This window comes from Lipotes vexillifer, unplaced genomic scaffold (assembly GCF_000442215.2).
Source record: "Lipotes vexillifer unplaced genomic scaffold, Lipotes_vexillifer_v1.1 scaffold496, whole genome shotgun sequence".
NCBI lineage: Eukaryota > Metazoa > Chordata > Mammalia > Artiodactyla > Lipotidae > Lipotes > Lipotes vexillifer.
The window spans coordinates 5,913,390-5,933,406 of record NW_006786690.1 but is presented as its reverse complement, the minus strand read 5'-3'; the positions used below and the strand labels follow the sequence as shown (position 1 = coordinate 5,933,406).

Genomic DNA, 20,017 nt, shown 5'->3' with positions numbered 1-20,017 from the left:
CCCTACACAGCATAATAAAAGCCAGTTCTCTCCCCAACCCTAGTACCAGTTCTCCCAAGACAACTGGGCTAAAAGTACTGACCTGCCTAAAGGAGAATTCAGTGCCTGGTTCACTGAATTCCCAGGTACCAAAGGTATTCTATAATCTGTGCACTGCTGGTTCTCTGCTTCCAAAGTCAATATCTGCTACTCATCACATCTCCTGTACCTTTTACTGCTAACTATCACTATCATTTCTCCTACTTTCCTCCCCCTGTTAGCCTCACTTTTATTTACTCTCGGGTTTCCTGACAGTTTCTTCTTTTACTTCTCATCTAAAACATCCCCAGCTAGAGTTCCCATTCCCCTCATTTGTCACACTGGACATAATCTTCACTCTAGGTCCTGCTGCTCCCGTTATGACCACCTCCTCCTCCCCTAGTTCTTTGGTGTTTTTTTTTTTGGCTGCATTGGGTCTTCGTTGCTACTTGTGGGCTTTCTCTAGTTGTGGCGAGCGGGGGCTACTCCGTTGCAGCACTTCTCATTGCAGTTGCTTCTCTTTGCTGCGGTGCGGGCTTCAGTAGTTGTGGCTCACGGGCTCTAGAATGCAGGCTCAGTAGTTGTGGCTCACAGGCTTAGTTGCTCCGTGGCACGTGGGATCTTCCTGGACCACGGCTTGAACCCGTGTCCCCTGCAGCAGCAGGAGGATTCTTAACCACTGCACCACCAGGGAAGTCCCTCTCCCACTAATTCTTTAATTTCAGATTTAGACATGTGTCTCTACATTTAAGAACCAGAAGTTTAAATATTGTGTGGCTGAATTTTTATAAAGCCCAATTTTGCAAATTTATGTTCCCCCAAAGATGTTTCATGTTGAATGTTTAAAAAAAAAACACATCATACTATTTCATAAAAACAATGTTATAAGTGGTGGTTGTATTCCCAAAATTATTAAAGCCTATTTTGTCTAAAACAAACCTGAAATAAAGTACTACGATGAATTATGAGAAAGCTAGGAAGAATGTCAAGAGTTGGGACCTGGAGATCTAGACTCAATCCTTTACAAATGGTGCTGTTAGGGAACTGCTGATGGAAACCACCTGCCTTGGCCAGGCCCACCTGCCTGAGTTGTCTCATAAAGGAGGTCCTGATAAAGAACATGGTGCTGCAGCTGAAAACTAACTGGGAGAATTCAGGAGGGGGCAAAAGAGGGAGCAGACAACCAACCTCCCAGAATCCTTCTCACTGGAATCCATCTTGGCTGAGAGATGCGCACAGCACCAGGAAGGACCCTGAGTCGCACTATGGGCCAAACAAGATAACTGGCCAGAGACAACCTGGAAACTAACCCCATTACCATAAAACCTGAGACTGTGAGCCACGTGGCAGAGCAGTTCTCCTGGGTTCCCTTACCCTGCTGCTCTCCGCCCAGGCGCCCGTTTCCAATAAAGTCTCTTGCTTTGTCAGCACATGTGCCTCCTCAGACAATTCATTTCCGAACGTTAGACAAGAGCCCACTCTGGGGACCTGGAAGGGGTCCCCCTTCCTGCAACACTGCTACCTGTGGTATATGAAGCAAATCATTTCACTTTTCACACTCAACATTCCCAATCTACAAAATGCAGATAATCATATCTATCTACAGGGTTATTGTAATGATAAAATAGGTACAGTGAGTAACTGAGAAATGCTCTGAAAACTCTAACCTATAAGGTAATCTACCATGAAGATATTATCCTCAAATACATAATCTGATAATAGGAGTACACAATAAATACTAGTTCACACTGTTATAATTTAAGTTATATTAGGAAGGACAGCTTTTAGTTAAAATTATTTCTAAATGTTTCCAACAGTCAAGATCCTCCTACACTCACTGTCCCTTATCTACTCAAGAGTTGATATTTTTTAGGAGAATCTGTCCATCTGATTCCTACAGCATTAGATCTACTTTTAGAGCTTGTTAGAGCAATAGCTTCTAGTGCGAGACTGTCTTTTTCAAAGACCCTCTAGGGATGGTCATTCTTCAAGAAACCTATATTCCTTAAGGTTTTTTGAAGTAATTCAAACTAAGCAGAACACAAAGATTTGGTGAAGGATGACTTTTGTATGCATCCAGCTTTCTGATAGCTTTCATCTTCTCTATAAGTTATACAAAGTTTTATAGTCCCCTTTTCTAATATGCACTTCAACAGTGTTTTTCCTCCTTTGGTTTTATACTTGCTAATTTCATTGCTGCTGAAGTTAAGAGACAATCACTCAAAATCAAGGAGAAGATAGTAGAATAATGCCTTCCAGGTCCTTGATACTTACTTCTTTGCCTGCTGTCCTTCTGCTACTTCCCTCCCTTCTTAAATGTTGCCAAATGGTTATGGAGATAAGCCAGCTGGCTTCTGAGTCACCACTCTTGTATTCAACTTCTCTAACTCCCAAAGTGAACCTTGATACATTCTTTGAACCCTTAACAGCCCTTGGAATTTTTCAGTGTCTTTTCGAACATGGCAGCTGGACTTTCAGTGATTTTTCTCACTCCAGTGGGGTTATTATTGGCAGCTGTTGGTCACCTACTAGTAAGTATTTCCATCGTGCCTTCCAAACATGCCTGTCCTCCTGATAACTCAATACATTTTTCTCTAAACATGCTACTATTTCCTGAAAGGAGAAAATCTCCATGTGTGTAAAATTTTAAAAGCTAAGAAGAAATGCAATAGTCTACACTGCATTTAGTGTAAAGAAGTAACTGCTGATTTGGCAACGGTTTCTTGAATATGCCATCAAAGACACAGACGAGAAAAAACATAAATTAGACTTCATCAAAATTTAAAACTTTTGTGCAAAGGACACTATCAGCAGAGTGAAAAAGCAACTGATGAGAGAAAATATTTGCAAATCATTTATCTGATAAGGAATTGAGATCCAGAATGTATAAAGAATTCCTACTACTCAACAGCAAAAAAAACCCAATCCAATTAAAAAGTGAGCGGGGCTTCCCTGGTGGCACAATGGTTAAGAATCCGCCTGCCAATGCAGGGGACAAAGGTTTGAGCCCTGGTCCAGGGATCCCACATGCCACAGAGCAACTAAGCCCATGTGCCACAACTACTGAAGCCTGCGCACCTAGAGCCCGTGCTCCACAACAAGAGAAGCCCCCGCTCGCCACAACTAGAGAAAGCCCACGCGCAGCAACCAAGACCCAACGCAGCCAAAAATAAAAAAAATTTTTTTAAAAAATGGGAAAAGGATTCAGACATTTTCTCCAAAGAATACATACAAATTGCCAATAAGCACATGAAAAGATACTCAACATCACTAATCACTAATGACATGCAAATGTTTTACAGACACACACACACACACACACACACACACACGAATTTCCTGACACCATCATCAAGTTTGCTGTTATCAAAAGGAGCATATTCTGAATGACAGTAGACACAAGTTGGCCATTCAAAACTAGAAATACTATAAGGAGAGCTAGTTACTACTATATAAAAGCTCTTGATTCCTGGTATTAAAACAGATAAGCAGTGTGGCAATTTATAGCTAGTGTTTACAGTCAACAACATCAGAACGAGGTACACTACATATACATATGATAATAAAACCTACAATCCTTAAATTACAACATAACAGCTGTGAAATAAAAGTCATATTTTTATGGCAAGATGAGAAATTTAAACAAAAGATCTTCTCTGCCCTTTGGCCTCCTCTCTCCCCTCACTGTGCATTGTGTATCTGCATCACCAAACCTTTCCCATCAGCCATAAGGAGCAACATTCTCTGAGCATCAACAAGACAACACCTTAAGAGACAGCATTCCTTCTTGATCTTGTAAGGGGTCAGATGACCCACCACGATGATGATCTGGATTATTTAAACTGTCAGTAATAAGGCATTTGATGTACAGCCAGCCCTCTGTCTCAAAAAACATATTAGGCCCGTGTATCGCAAACAAACAAACAAACAAACAAAAAAAAAAACGTATTAACTGTCCCTTGACTTCTAACAGGTGGAACAGTTCTCAGAGCCTTCTGAGATGCTGTTCCCGGGTTGTAATCCTGAATTTTGGTTCAAATAAAATTTTCCATTTCTTTCTTAGATTGACTGATGTTTCATCGGTACACTCTTCCATTGAGATCACCAGTTATTTTCAAATTTTCCTATCTTCTAATATATGCCTTTAAGTCTACACATTTTCCTCTAAGTAACACTTTATGCACATCACACAAATTCTGATACAAAGTGCTGTTTGTCATTCATTTCTAAAGATAATGTTTTCTATTTTACCTCTATGTCGATAGTTTTTTAAATTTCCAAATAAACTGATTTTGTTATTATTTTTACTCCAACATTATGTTTAAGATTATGAAAAATATTATGAATAATTATATGTATTCATATTATGAATAATTATGTTCAAAATAAATTATAAATCTGATAAGCTTTTTTAAAAACAGCAATTATATTCTGTAGAGTTTCAACTTAAACATAATTTAGATTTTGTCTTTTGTTGTTAAGCTCTAAATTCTATAGAAGTATATTTAGAAAAAAATATAAATATGATTGGAATGTTACATTTTTCTCTGTAGCCTAACATGATTAAATTTTATAAATACTCCTTGAGTAGCTGAAAAAAAAGCATAGTCTTAATTGAATGAGAAAAAATTAAAACAGATTTATTATTATTTCATGCAAATTATTCATAGCCTTTGTAATAGTTTCTCTAACTTGAATTGGTAAAACACCTTCTCTATTTTTTTTAAAGTTTGATAATTATGATGTTCAAATCACTGATATCCTCAATTATTTTGATCTTGGTTGTGTACAAAATTTCTCTTTCATACATATATTTGAAATAGATATATATTCTTGTGCTAATATATATTTATATAAAAGCAAGTTTACTATCTGTGTCATTTATCTGTATCAGGGGTTGGCAAACGATGGTCCTTAGCACCTAAGAAAGGGTTTTACATATTTAAAGGGTTAAAAAAGCAGCAGCAGCAGCAAAAGATCATCTGGCCCCAAAATATTTACTATCTGGTCTTTCTAGTTTGCTAATCTACATCAGGGGGTGGCAAATTTATTCTGTAAAGGTCCAGATAGAAAATATCTTAGGCTTTGTAGGGCATAAAATCTGTAGCAACTATTCAACTTGTCAATTGTAGCACAAAAGCAGAATTTCATAAATAAATTAGTATGGATGTATTCTAGTAAAACTTACCAAAAACAGGAGAGGGGTCAGATTTGGCCCTTGGGTCATAGTCTGCCAACCCATGATCTATAGTATATGGTTACTAACTAATCTGTCCATTTTGCTGAGATGTCAATCTCGCACACTCATTATGAATTTGTCAATTTCAACGTTTACATTCGCTTCATATATATTCTGAACCAATTATTAAGTATATAAGAATTTGTAAAGTTACATCTTCTAGAAATTAAATTTTTATATTGTAGGAATTATCTCTCTCCCATCTAGTTTTTTGCCTTGCATTCTATGTTGACTTCTAAAGGCTGCTTATACCTGCTTTTTTTTTTTGCGGTATGCGGGCCTCTCACTGTTGTGGCCTCTCGCAGTTGCAGAGCACAGGCTCCGGATACGCAGGCTCAGTGGCCATGGCTCACGGGCCTAGCCGCTCCGCGGCATGTGGGATCTTCCCAGACCGGGGTGTGAACCCGTGTCCCCTGCATCGGCAGGCGGACTCTCAACCACTGTGCCACCAGGGAAGCCCCCTGCTTTCTTTTTATTAGCATTTTCCTTTTAATGTTTTCCTGCTTTTGTTTTTAATCTCTGTCATGTTTAAATGCATATATCTAGATTTCAGTTTCTGACAAACTGAGTGACAATTTAATAGAGGAATTTAATGTCATTATTATTACAGTTACCAACAATGTTTTACCACATTTACTTTTCCCTTTAAATTCATGGGATTTATGGTCCTAGCTTATTCTTTATTATTAAGGTAACTATATAACCTTTTACCATTATTTGTGCCCATTACTTACCTATTGTCTTTCAGTTTTAATCCACCCTGTAAATAGAAGGGTGCTTTCACCTCCTGTCAGGATGGCTCCAGACACCAACTCCATTCAGATCTCTAGTCTCTGAAAGCCATTTAGAGATCCAGCAGCAGACAGGCGTGCACACCTGATATTCAAAGTACTAGCTTCACCTTGCTCTCTCACCTACTGAGTTTCTGACAGCCAAGCTGCAGTAAAACTCCCTTCTGACAAGTCTGAGCAACAGTCCCCTAAAACAGGGGTCCCCAACACCCGGGCCGCAGATGGTACCGGTCCGCTGCTTCTTAGGAACCGGGCCACACAGCAGGAGGTGAGCTGTGAGCAAGGGAAGCTTCATCTGCCACTCTCCATCGCTTGCATTATTACCACCTGAACCATCCCCCTCACCCCCCCACACACACACGGGTCCATAGAACAACTGTCTTCCACGAAACTGATCCCTAGTGCCAAAAAGGTTGGGGAACGCTGCCCCAAAGGATACTTCCTCTAAGGTCCTAGGTTCTCACAACACCACCATGTCTCCTCTTTCATTCCCTCAGCTCCAGGGACATTAGCTGCTTCCTGTAGTTATTAATCTCTGGGTTATTTCAGTGTCCCTTTGAGAATCAATCAGCTAGTTCAACAAATTCATGTATTAGATCCCCTCTATTTGAAATAGTGCCGTTTCTTTTTTTTCCTGACAATACTTTAACAGCTGTACTGCTAAGCTAGTTAGGCTGTCATGTTGTCAGCTATACTAAACAGGTAGGTCAAAATTTTGGAACTAAACTGTAAAAGAAGATGGGCAATTTTAATGGTGATGAGGAGTAATAAAATTTGAAGTAATAAACAGTCTTGAGTAATATAGAGTAGTACCTGAAAATGGAGTATCACTGACAGGAAACTGAAAAGGAGGTTTATGTTGCCAGTGAAATACAACAAAATAATGGCAACATAAATTCTTTCTTCTACATATCACCTACTTAGGTACCTATGGAACAAAACACTTGGCAGACAGTTAAGATACCATACAAGAGTGAGAGAATTCAGGTAGCTTGAGAGTTTATCATCCCTCAGAGAGGAAAAAAATGAGGGTTCATCAACCAATGAAAACTCTACAATCAGATCTAGCTCTTCCTGTTACTTAATTATCAGCATCACTGGAAATTTGAGAAAAAAAGGACAGTAAATTAATATATGCATTAAGGAAAGAGTTTGTTAGTTTGGTAAGTAAATTAGAACACTTTATTTTCTTAACAATCAATCTATAATCATCTTTGTTCATAGTTAATCGATTCTACTTGCTTTAAGTATAACAACCTCTCCTTAAAATGACGTACCCCAAGACTATTATACATGATGTGTGTGTTGTCTGCTTTTCACTGAGTATGGAATCACTGAAACTCAAGACTCTTAGTTCTATAAAGATGCTAGCTTTCTTTTTTGGCGGGGAGAGGCATGCTGTGAGGTTTCTGGGATCTTAGTTCCCTGACCAGGGATTGAACCCCAGCCCTCAACAGTGAAAGTGTGTAGTTCTAACCGCTGGACCGCCAGGGAAGTCCCAAAGATGCTAGCTTTCTTATACTTCAAGTCAACTTTCTCATTTGATCACTGATAAAAACAAATAAGCCTGTATTAAGCTCATCCTCTCCCTTCTCCCACATCCATGCAAATTGAACCCACCCCCTCAATTAATCTGGATAAGAACATTTACCTATATGCCTGATTAAGCTCAGGACACTATTCTACATGTCTATGGTACTTATCCCCTCTGCTGACCTTTCTCCCAGTAGTCCTATCTGCCCACTTCCCCCATAGCTCTCTGAATCACATAAATGGTGCTATGGATGGAGGTGCCTCCCTCGCCCCCTGCAAAAAATTCATAAATTGAAGCCCCAACCCCACAATGTGATGGTGTTTGGAGATGGGGACTTCAGGAGACAATTAGATTTAGATGAGGTCATGGGGGTGGGGCCCTCATGATGGAATTAGTGCCTTTGTAAGAGACACCAGAGAGCTTGCTTGTCTCTCTCTCTCTCTCTCCCCCCACCCCTCGCCATATGAGGACATAGTATGGAGGCAAGGCAGCCTTCTGCAATCCAAGAAGGAAGTTCTCATCAGGAACCAAATCAGTCAGCCAGCACGTGATCTTGGACTTCCTAGCATCCAAAAATGTGAGAAATGTCTGTTGTTTAAGCCACTCAGTCTACGGTATTTTGTTTTGGTAGCCTGAGCTAACTAAGACAACTGGAGTATAAATTTTTGCAGGAAAAATCACAAGCACTCTGAATTGAATAGTCAAACCACTCCATTTCCTAATTCTCTGTTCTATTTCCCATCCCCTGATTTACTGGCACATGCTAATTTCTGTAGGTGAACTGAGGCTGCAATTTTCAAAACCATAAAAATCTGAAAAATCATGTCAGAGCTAGGTAAAAAACAGACTGGTGGAGCCGAAATGAGTTTCTCTTCTAAAACTATGGAAAGTAAGTGAAGTAAAGAGGTAAACCTGCAAGGGAAACTCTGGAAGAGGTTTTGCACTACCTATTAAAACAGATGAGTGGTAGCTAGAGAAATCAAGAAGCGCCTCCCAGGACGTGTCCAGAGGAAATAACTCCTTAAACGGGAAACAGATAAAATCCTAAACCTTTTTCCCCCTGACAGAACTGAGATGAAAATAAACAACATCATCAACAAAAAACTGAGCTTACACCAAAGACAATGAAAAAAATGCTTGTGAAATCATTCAGTTCTTACAGATTGGTTCTTAAAAAATTCTTTTTCTTTTTTTAATTAACCTATTGATTAATTAATTAATTAATTTTTGGCTGCATTGGGTCTTCATTGCTGCACACGGGCTTTCTCTAGTTGCGGCGAGCAGGGGCAATTCTTCGTTGCAGTGCACGGGCTTCTCGCTGCGGTGGCTTCTCTTGTGGCAGAGCATGGGCTCTAGGCGTGCAGGCTTCAGTAGTTGTGGCACTCGTGCTTAGTAGTTGTGGCCTTCAGGCTCTAGAGCACAGGCTCATTAGTTGTGGCACACAACTAACATGGGCTTAGCTGCTTCATGGCATGTGGATCTTCCTGGACCAGGGATCGAACCCATGCCCCTGCACCGGCAGGCGGATTCTTAACCACTGTGCCACCAGGGAAGTCCCATCTTTGGTTTTTAAAACTGTGTTGAATTAACGTAGAATTCATTTTTAAAACTTTCACTCTTCACACTTAAATATTTCAAAATATAGGTTCTAGTCTTATAGATTTCCCAAACAGAATCTGAAACTTGGTGTTTAGGGTACGGAAAGTCTGAATAATAGCTGCACTTAACTATCATTCTTACAACAAAACTTAAAAACTAACCACAAATATCTTGAAAGAAAATCACTGGGAATTTTTTCTAGTTACATGCAATGCAAAGAGAAGCATAATCAAACAAATATGCCTTTAGGCATATTTCATGGTAAGCTATAAGACTGCATAAAAGATGAAATTCGGAAAACATCTGGTGAAGTCCTACTTTATAAATATGGTTGCAACTGTTTTTGTTAATAAAGAAAAAAGACAAAGGAGCTAAAATTCTCTACCAAATATGACCACATTAAGATAAATCTCAACAATCAGAGAAAAGAGCTTACCACAATTATTTAGCATATATTAGATGAAACCACAGGTATAAATGATTTAAATTTTTATAAGCCTTACTTTTATACTAATGACACTTGTAAAGGCATGTTAATTTGTAAACTGCTTAATGACACTATTTACTGATGAAATTTTCAATAGGTTTAAATTTTTAAGTACGTACATATATTATCAACTGAAGAAAACAAAACAGAAGATTTGGCGACAGGACCAACTAAATGCAGTCAGTACTGCAGTTTCTGGAGGCTACATCAAATCTTTATGTGCCATGAATGCAGCTTCCAAACACCAGTCACTTCAAAGACTGCTTTAGACAGCCATAATATGTTCCATAGGGGAGAAGGCAAGTATAAAAAACAATAAATATTGCTTTGCTTTCTTTTTTTTAAGGAATGTCAACATTCATCTATTTCAACAATGAAATGTGAAAAACATTTTCAAAGCTTCCTCTACTTATCCTGGTTAGCAACACTGACTGTCAGAGGTGCCAAACTCAGAATTTATTTTCTTCATGAAAGACATTTTAAAAATTAAAAAAAGTATAAAAACTTGCAGTAAATAAAATCACTGTTTAACTTAATAAGAAAGATAAAGCAGTTTGCAAAGTCTGAAACAATCCATCAGTCAACAACTGTCAGGCAATAGGGAGTATTTTTCCTTAGTAAAACAAGACCTCTGAAAGGAAAACGAAGTCTGGAAGTTGGATAAAGTAAAAAGACTGCAGGGACCATGAGTTGTTTAATCATATTCTTTTGTAATAATGAAAATAGTAATGTTAAAATAAGTGCCATGGGCTTCCCTGGTGGCGCAGTGGTTGAGAGTCCGCCTGCCGATGCAGGGGACACGGGTTCGTGCCCCGATCTGGGAAGATCCCACATGCCGCGGAGCGGCTGGGCCCGTGAGCCATGGCCGCTGAGCCTGCGCGTCCGGAGCCTGTGCTCCGCAAAGGGAGAGGCCACAACAGTGAGAGGCCCGCGTACCACAAAAAAAAAAAAAAAAAAAAAAAAAAGTGCCATGATCAATCACTACTCCTCAGTGAAGAAGTCCTTTGCTTAGCATTTCGAGACAATAAAGAATCTAACCAGTGGATCACATACCATCACCATCTCAGTCCACTACTTAACATGACCAAGTTGATCTCTCAGAAAAAGAGAGGAACCAAATGAACAAAAACCGTGGGTGGAAAACATGTACCACTCCACTTCTTTGGCATTATTCTGAGCATGTCTTCTCAGTGATTACTGTGAACACAGCTTAAGAGTTTAGACAGGGATACCGAGAGAAAAAAGAAAAGGACTAGACACTGAACCTGATAATCTGCCAGTTTGGACTCCTTATTTTGTAATTTAGCTCCATTATGAGAAAATTAACTGAGTTAAAACAAATGTGTACCAGCAATCAAGCAACAAGCATGAAACACTTTTGTTTTGCTTATTTAAGATAATTCAAGTAACAAACTTCTGATATTTTTTAAAAGACACAAAATGAAACAATGCAAAGTTTGCCTAATTTTAAGTATAAAATATAGAATTCATAATGTTTTCATGGGACTTGCCTGGTGGCACAGTGGTTAAGAATCCGCCTGCCAATGCAGGGGACATGGGTTCAAGCCCTGGTCCGAGAAGATCCCACATGCCGTGGAGCAACTAAGCCCGCGCACCACAACTACTGGACCTGTGCTCTAAAGCCCGCAAGCCACAACTACTGAGCCCGAGTGCCACAACTACTAAAGCCCGCACGCCTAGAGCCTGTGCTCTGCAACAAGAGAAGCCACAGCAATGAGAAGCACGCGCACCACAAGGAAGAGTAGCCCCGCTCGCCACAAATAGAGAAAGCTGGCACGCAGCAACGAGGACCCAACACAGCCAAAACATTAATTAATTAATTAATTTTTTTAAAAAAGGACATGTGGTTAAAGAAGTTTCTTTAATCTTTTCTGCAGTTGATTTGAATCTAATAGTTCTGTGTGTAAGAATAAACCACACTATTTCCAACAGAAAATGACCAAGCCTGGCCTCTACTTTTATCCTGGAAGGGATAAGCAGAGACCTGGAAGACATCTCAAACTCCTGGAGAGAGCTTCTAAATTTCACACTAATATCAGACAGGTAGCCAAACTAGACACACACACACACACACACACACACACACACACACACAATATCCTGAAGAGAACCAAGTCAAGCACGAAAATAACAAATGTCACTTATTGAAAGGATTAGCATGTCCTGTTCTGAGGCAGAATTTTATATAGTCTTCCTAACAATCCTCTTAAAGAGTGGTAGAATTCTAATTCTCTCCTATATAGCAGAAGAAGAAACCAAGTTCTAGAGATATCAAATAATTTACCCAACATCATATAACCAGAAAGTGACAGACCAAGTCCCAGAACCTGGAGTCTGTTTTGACTCCAAGCCTATAATTCTTTTCCCTCTATTTTGAAGGTTCTACTTTCCATAATGATCTACAAACATGTCAACTATTAAACCTAAGGAGGGACTTCCCTGGTGGCGCAGTGGTTAAGAGTCTGCCTGCCAACGCAGGGGACACGGGTTCAAGCCCTGGCCCAGGAAGATCCCACATGCCGCGGAGCAAGTCTGTGCGCCACAGCTACTGAGCCTGAGCTCTAGAGCCCACGAGCCACAACTACTGAGCCCACGTGCCACAACTACCAAAGACCATGCACCCAGAGGCCGTGCTCCACAACAAGAGAAGCCACCACAATGAGAAGCCTGCACACCTGAACGAAGAGTAGACCCCGCTCGCTGCAACTAGAGAAAGCCCGCGCGCAGCAACAAAGACCCAACACAGCCAAAAATTAATTAATTTAAAAATATATATAAATCTAAGGAGACTGAGTTTCCTACAGAACTCCATTTTTCCAGGTATGCCAATTTAGAAAAACTTCCTCACTCTGTCAACAGATGTTAAGACATTGTTAGGAGACAAATGAATCCATTTAAGGCTGTCTCTGAAAGGCAGGGGATAAAAGGGGGGTAATAAATCAGATATGAGTTACTGGGTTCATCCATCAGATTAGGAAGATGATAACAAAACAGACCACGAAGGGAAGCAAGACAATATTTGGTGACCCTTCTCCCTGGAATTCATGTACTCTGACTTCTAAAAGAAACTAATAAAATGGCATACAGAAAGGCATTTGTGGGCTTGACAACTGAGACCACTGCTAGATCATCCTTTCTTAAATGCAAACTATGCATTTGCAAGCAGCACCGTCTTTCAGAACACTTAAGGGCTCTGGGCCAACTGCTGGGGTCGAATCACAACTGGAAACAGTAAAAATCTGAAATGGAAAACTAGGCTATTCCCCTTGTGTGCCAGTTATCGACTGCTTGCCTTTCAGCTCAAAATTCAACTTGTCTGCCAGTACAGTGAAAATGGATCTGGCACAATGTAAAGCTTTGTCAGTAGAGGGCACTGTAAAGATATTGCAGGAGGAAAGGGTTTTGCTTCCTGGTTCCTGTGGGCATGCACAGCAGGCTCCTGCAGAACAGACAGCTTCTCCAGAACCTGACTTCCCCAGTGCCCAGCTGCTCTAGAGGGCGCTGCTTCTTCAGTGTCAGGATTCTGCTGCAATGTGCAGCAGCCAGCAGTACCCAGTAACTAACAGCTACCTCTGGTACCCTCTGAAGCCATTTTGCAGCAGAGTGCCTCCTAGAAGAAACAGCCCTGTGAAGAGATTTCCCTCAGCACCTTAGAAGGCAGAATTCTGGAAAGTTCCAGAGGGTGGATTTCTAGTAAGTTCCACTGATGTGGCACCACAGCAACTTCTCTACCATTCAGAGAACCACATCATGCCAGATCTCAGCCCAAGGTGGGGGGAGCAGTCTCCTAACAGTAGCATGAAATAAAGAGGCACAAGGTTGGACAGGCCTTTTTTTAGATTTTGGAGAGGACATACATTACACTTGAGTGTGATACACCTCGACCTACCTACAAAGTCATCTGGGAGGTTTCTAATTTTGATTGAGGGAAAGAACAAAAGGAGGCTCTGCAGTAAGTTAGGCTGCAACACAAGCTGCTCTACCACATGGGACCTGTGATCCAGCAGATTCAAGGTTATCGGAAGTGCCTGTGGCAGAGATGCTGTGAGGAGCCTGTAGCCATTGTGCACTGCAGCAGCTCTTTGCTAAAGGAACCGGTGCTAGAGAAGCCAGCTTTCCTCAACACTCCGTAAGATGAATTTCCAGCAAATTCCAGAAGAAGGATTTCTAGCACGTTCCACTGGTACGACACTACAATGACTTCTCTACGATAAGGTTATGCCACAGCCATGCACTCTCTGGTAACAGGGTGGAGAAGGCTCTTCCATGGGGGCTCCGTCTTGGCCCCAGGAGAAGCAGCTACTCCTTACATTTGTAATTTTTATATCATTTAGAGTTCTCTTTCTTATTAGCCAATCCCTCTGTACTCCAATCCCTTATTATATTTAATAATCCTTTATATTAAACTTTCCCTATTCAACTTACTACAGTTTTTCTTTCCTCCTGAGACTCAGACCAACATACCTGATTAATAGCGTGGGTGGTTCTGTTCACTGCCATGAAAACCAACACTAGAAACTCATCCTAAACAATTAAGAATTCATTTTGACATATTTTACTTTTAAAACTCAAAGTTAAACAAGAATGATTTAGACCGGGTTTAAGTATAGTACTAAGCCCAAATTAATTTACATATTCCTGAATAGCGCTATTTCAATCATGCTTTGGCAAGTTGTACATTCCTTCTCCAAACATTCTATAGTTTGAACTATCATTAATCAACCCTTAACTTATAATCACCAGCTTTTAGCATTATCTTCAGTAATTCTTCCTCTTATTATTCAAGCTCTTAAAGGCCTAAAATATAAAAGCCCAAATTGAAAATAATGTTATAATATTAATTTTTATTATTAAAAGGAATGTTTCTTACATGTAAATACTGACAATCCCAAAACAGCTTGGTTCAAGGTTATTGGCTTGACTCTCTCTACATTCCAGTAAGAGACTTCTTAACTCTACCCGACTCTTAACCACAAGGAAGACCAAATAAGCATGTAATGGTGAGTTGGTACAAGCTGAAAGATTTCTTGGGAAATGGCTTAAAATGCAGGGGACCCACAGCGACATCTTAAAACAGTTTGTGTCTCCTGTGCCTGTTACTTGGAAATAAACTAAGGAGTTCACTATTCTTTAACAGTTCAACAAAATTTTAAGCCTAACAAATTCCAATAATCTATTTATAAAACCAAACAAACAAAAAAACCCTCTAAAATTATCAATACTAAGAGGGAAAGACAGCCATATCTTTTACGAAAGTAGAAAATAACCACCAACACTCCACCAAAAAGCAAAAAGGGAGACTAACGGATTACACATTGAAAGGCAGACAAGTGCTTTATGAGATTTTTAATGAACTTTATAGAGTCATACTCTAATTTGTAAAACAACAAAAAGGAAAACTAAATATCACTGACAGTTTATTTTGAATGACTCCATAAATGAAATGTGTAAAACTGTTAGTAGTCACTATCATGGGAGGTGTGTCTAAAAAAATGTATAAGAGAAAATAGAAGTTACTCTTCAAGTAATGTTGTATGTTTGCTTAAAAGTTTGCTTTAGAAAAATAGAAATTCGGGCTTCCCTGGTGGCACAGTGTTTAAGAACCTGCCTGCCAATGCAGGGGACACGGGTTCGAGCCCTGGTCCGGGAAGATCCCACATGCCGCGGAGCAACTAAGCCTGTGTACCACAACTACTAAGCCTGTACTCTAGAGCCCGTGAGCCACAACTACTGAAGCCCGCGCACCTAGAGCCCATGCTCCACAACAAGAGAAGCCTGCGCACCGCAACGAAGAGTAGCCCCCGCTCGCCGCAACTAGAGAAAGCCCGGGCACAGAAACAAAGACCCAATGCAACCAAAAATAAATAATAACTAACTAAATAAATAATTTTTTAAAAAAAAGAAAAATAGAAATTCAGCTCTGACATGGAAATTTCTTTTAGGAAAAAAAAGGTTTTTCTTACTTGAGAGAGTCCAGGGGACGATGCATGTCCCGGGGGCGTTGCCGCAAGATTTGGATGCCCCTTGTTTATTTCATGTGCTGAGTAAGGGGAAGGGGTCGGGGGTCCCGGCTGTCTTGCTACTTGTGTTACCTGTGAGGAAATCAATTTAGTAAGAGTATTAATAATTCAATCTTCATAAATATTGCCAAAGTAGCTAATTTTTTAAATACGGAAGTATCTGTCTCACACTTGTGCCAGACTGACTAAAGGCTTAAAATTTCAAAATTGAATAAATGAAATTCCTAGAAAAAAAGACATGAATATTTTCATCCATTTGATAAAAGATTCTTGAAACATACCTAAAACTAAAAATCTTAAAGGAAAAACTATGCTAAATGAAAAAAGCCAGGCTAGAAACTACATACTGTATGATGCCATTTATATATTTTATAAAAGGAACAAAAAAGAAATAAATGATTACAAGGGAAGAGGATAACTAGGAAAGGGGCACAGGGAGATTCTGGGGGGATGACATAACTGTTCTGTATCATGTCTGTAGTGCAGATTACATCTCTTTGTGCTTGTCAAAACTAACAGAACTGTATACTAAAAAAGGTGAATTTTACTTTAGGTAAATTATACCTCAATAAACCTGAACCAAAAAAAGTTACCTATAGAGCATAATCTCATTTTTGTTTTTAAAAAAGTACATCTAAATATACATGTACATGCAGATGTACATGTATATATATTTCTATATGTGTATCTACATCTACATATGTGTGCATATATATAATATACTCGCAAGTATACATGTCATATTAAAAAGATGTGTAAGAAGATACACAAAGATCTTAAAAGAAAGCATGTAGGTGTTTCTTTTTTAGCTATTTTACCCAAGTTCTTAGATCCCCTGAATTCTACCAGAGAGTTAAAAACTCTACCCAGGGAGAAATGAAAGTGGTCTCCAAATGACATTAGATTTTCCTGGAATTCACTCAATCAGTCAGAGGCTCTGAAGAAAGTCTACTCTCTGATAATCTAACCCTAGAATCCATTCTGTCTATCTAAAACAGAAATAAATGGCTGAAGACTCAGCTACCTGTTCCCAAAGCTGAAATAAAATGGACTCACGGACAACTAACTACAGTAAAAAGCTTACAGGCTAGTAAGAGACACGAATATGCTAAAATGTGACCAAAGTTTAAAATTGAAATTAATTGTATTTAATTTCTTCCCTGCTTTTTAAATAGCTTTATGATTTCCTTGAAAAACTTTGTTTCCAATTTGGAGTGAAAATTACATTTATAAGGGCATGAGGTTTACCATGAAATGTTACAGCATTTATAAATCTCATCAGGGCAATTTTTCAAAGGATAAAAGTCAGAATGCTATCTAAACATCTACTTTAGAAAATTAATAACCAGAAATGAAGAGTTCTTACAAGCAAATTTCTCACCAACAAGGCTTTATAAATTCATATTCTTGTTTCACACACTTTAGAATAAATTATTTTGATATTCTACTAAAGCAAAGCATCAAAATGAACACATATTTTTAACATTAGGAAAAAAATTTTCACAATGAAATAAAGTGAGAGAAGTTAGCTATATAAAATGTCAGGTCAATTCTCCAATTCATTCTGATAAAACAATCAAAGATTAAATTTACCCAGGGCAAAAAATCATAATATGGAAAAATGTTTTTCAAATTGCTATTAAGAATAAATTAATATTAAAAGATACTATTACATGGCCATACTACCCAGAGTGATCTACAGACTTAGTTTGATCCCTATCAAACTACCCATGACACTTTTCACATAACTAAAACAAATAATCCTAAAATTTATATGGAACCATAAAAGATCCAGAAGTGCCAAAGCAACCCTGAGGAAAAAGAACAAAGCAGGAGGCATAACCCTCGAGACTTCAGACAACACTACAAAGCTACAGTAATCAAAACAGTGTGGTATTGGAACAAAAAACATATATATGGACGAATGGAACAGAATAGAGAGCAAGAAATAAACTCACACACCTGTGGTCAGTTAATCTTCAACAAAGGGGACAAGAATATACAACGGAGAAAAGACAGTCTCTTCAGCAAGAGTGGTGTTGGAAAGTTGAACAGTCACATGTAAATCAATGAAGTTAGAACACACCCTCATACCACACACAAAAATAAACTCAAAATGGCTGAAAGACTTAAATATAAGACACAACATCACAAAACTCCTAGAAGAGAACACAAGCAAAACATTTTCTGTCATAAACCGTACCAATGTTTTCTTAGGTCAGTCCACCAAAGGCAATAGAAATAAAAGCAAAAATTAACAAATGGGATCTAATCAAACTTATAAGTTTTTGCACAGCAAAGGAAACCATAAACAAAATGGATAACCTACAGACTGGGAGAAAATATTTGCAAATGATGCAACCAACAAGGGCTTAATTTCCAAAATACAAAAACAGCTCATACAACTCAATAACAAAAAAAAAAAACCCAACTGAAAAGTGGGCATAAGACCTAAATAGACATTTTTCCAAAGAAGACATACAGATGGCTCATAGGCACATGGAAAGATGCTCAACATTGCTAATTATTTGAGAAATGCAAACCCAAACTACAATGAGGTATCACCTCACACCAGTCCTAATAGTCATCATTAAAAAGTCTACAAATAACAAATGCTGGAGGGGGTGTGGAGAAAAGGGAACCTTCCTAGACTGTTGCTGGGAATGTAAATTGGTGCAGCCACTATGGAAATAAGTATGTAAGTTCCTTCAGAAACTAAAAATAGAGTTGCCATATGATCCAGCAATCCCATTCCTGGGAATATACCCAGATAAAACTAAAATTCAAAAAATTATGTTCACAGCAGCACTATTTACTACAGCCAAGACATGGAAATAAAGAAGATGTGGTACACACACACACACACACACACACACACACACACACACAATGGAATATTACTCAGCCATTAAAAAGAATGAAATAATGCCATTTGCAGCAACACGGACGAACCTAGAGACTATCATACTAAGTGAAGTAAGTCAGAAAGAGAAAGACAAACACAATATGATATCACTTATATGCGGAACCTAAAATACAACACAAATGAACATATCTATGAAAGAGAAACAGACTCACAGATATAAACTGACCTGTGGTTGCCAAGAGGGAGGGGGGTTGGGGAGGGATGGAGTAGGAGTTTGGGGTTAGCAGACGCAAACTATTATATATAAAATGGATAAACAAGGTCCTACTATATGGCACAGGGAAGCATATTCAATATCCTGTGATAAACCACGAGGGAAAAGAATACGAAAAAGAATGTATATGTATAACTGAATCACTTTGCCATACAGCAGAAATTAATACAACATTATAAATCAACTATCCTTCAATAAAATTTAAAAATAAATAAAATATATTACTACATGCATATCACAAATAACACAAATAATAAGTTTTTTTTTTAAACTTCACCCCAATATTGCCAAGGATCTAAGGAAACAGGACACAGACAGGATACTGTGAATGGGTTTACCATGTCCCCAGAACTACAGAGCAATGCATCACAGCTGCCTTAAAACCACACCCAAAGAATGATTCCATTTTGGAATACATACCCTGAAGAAATAATCTTACCTCAAAAACTAGGAACCTAAGTATATGAGAGCAAAAAAGGTAGAAATAGCAAATAATGAGAAAATAAAGTAACATAACTGAAGACATAAAAAATACACAGATGTGAACTGCCACCAATTGAAATGAATATGTGAAATAATCAAGAGTAAAAAAGAAAAGATACACCCTTTAGAGCTACAAAGAGATTCCTCTATATTCTACTGACAAAAACCAAAATAACTAAATCAATGATTTCAGATAAAGATTAGTGTTCAGCGCACCGCAACTAGAGAGCCCGCGTGCCACAAACTACAGAGCCCACGGGCTCTGGAGCCCGTGCGCCATATCTAGAGAGAAGCCCGTGCACCGCAAGGAAGAGCCTGAGTGCTGCAACAAAAGATCCCGTATGCCACAACGAAGATCCCGCGTGCCACAACTAAGACCCGACACAGCCAAAGATAAAAAATAAATACACAAATATTAAAAAAAAAAAAGATTAGTGTTCATGTTTCCCTGAAAACTGCTTAAGTGCACTTTTTAGAATATTGTCATCACCCCATGAAATACAGATGTCTGACAAAAGGAGAAAAGGCATTTAGCCAAAGCACACGCTACTGCTAACATCAAAATTTTCCTTAAAGCAAGCACCAGTGAAAAACAACCTTCAGGCAAATATCCCTGAGGTATGCATTCTCTGCTGTTCCTAAAGGGGTAGGCAAATTGCAGGAATCCTTTGGTATTGTATATTCT

The 20,017-nt window shown here is 38.8% G+C and overlaps 1 protein-coding gene across 1 annotated transcript in view; it reads right to left on the bottom strand.

Moving 5' to 3' along the window:
- EIF4G3 (eukaryotic translation initiation factor 4 gamma 3) overlaps positions 1–20,017 on the bottom strand; it is a 161,357-nt gene that overhangs the window by 104,610 nt on the left and 36,730 nt on the right. Inside the window, exon 2 of the mRNA XM_007459222.1 lies at positions 15,653–15,781. The gene's annotated coding sequence lies outside the window, so the exon portion shown is untranslated. The remainder of the gene's footprint in view (positions 1–15,652; positions 15,782–20,017) is intronic.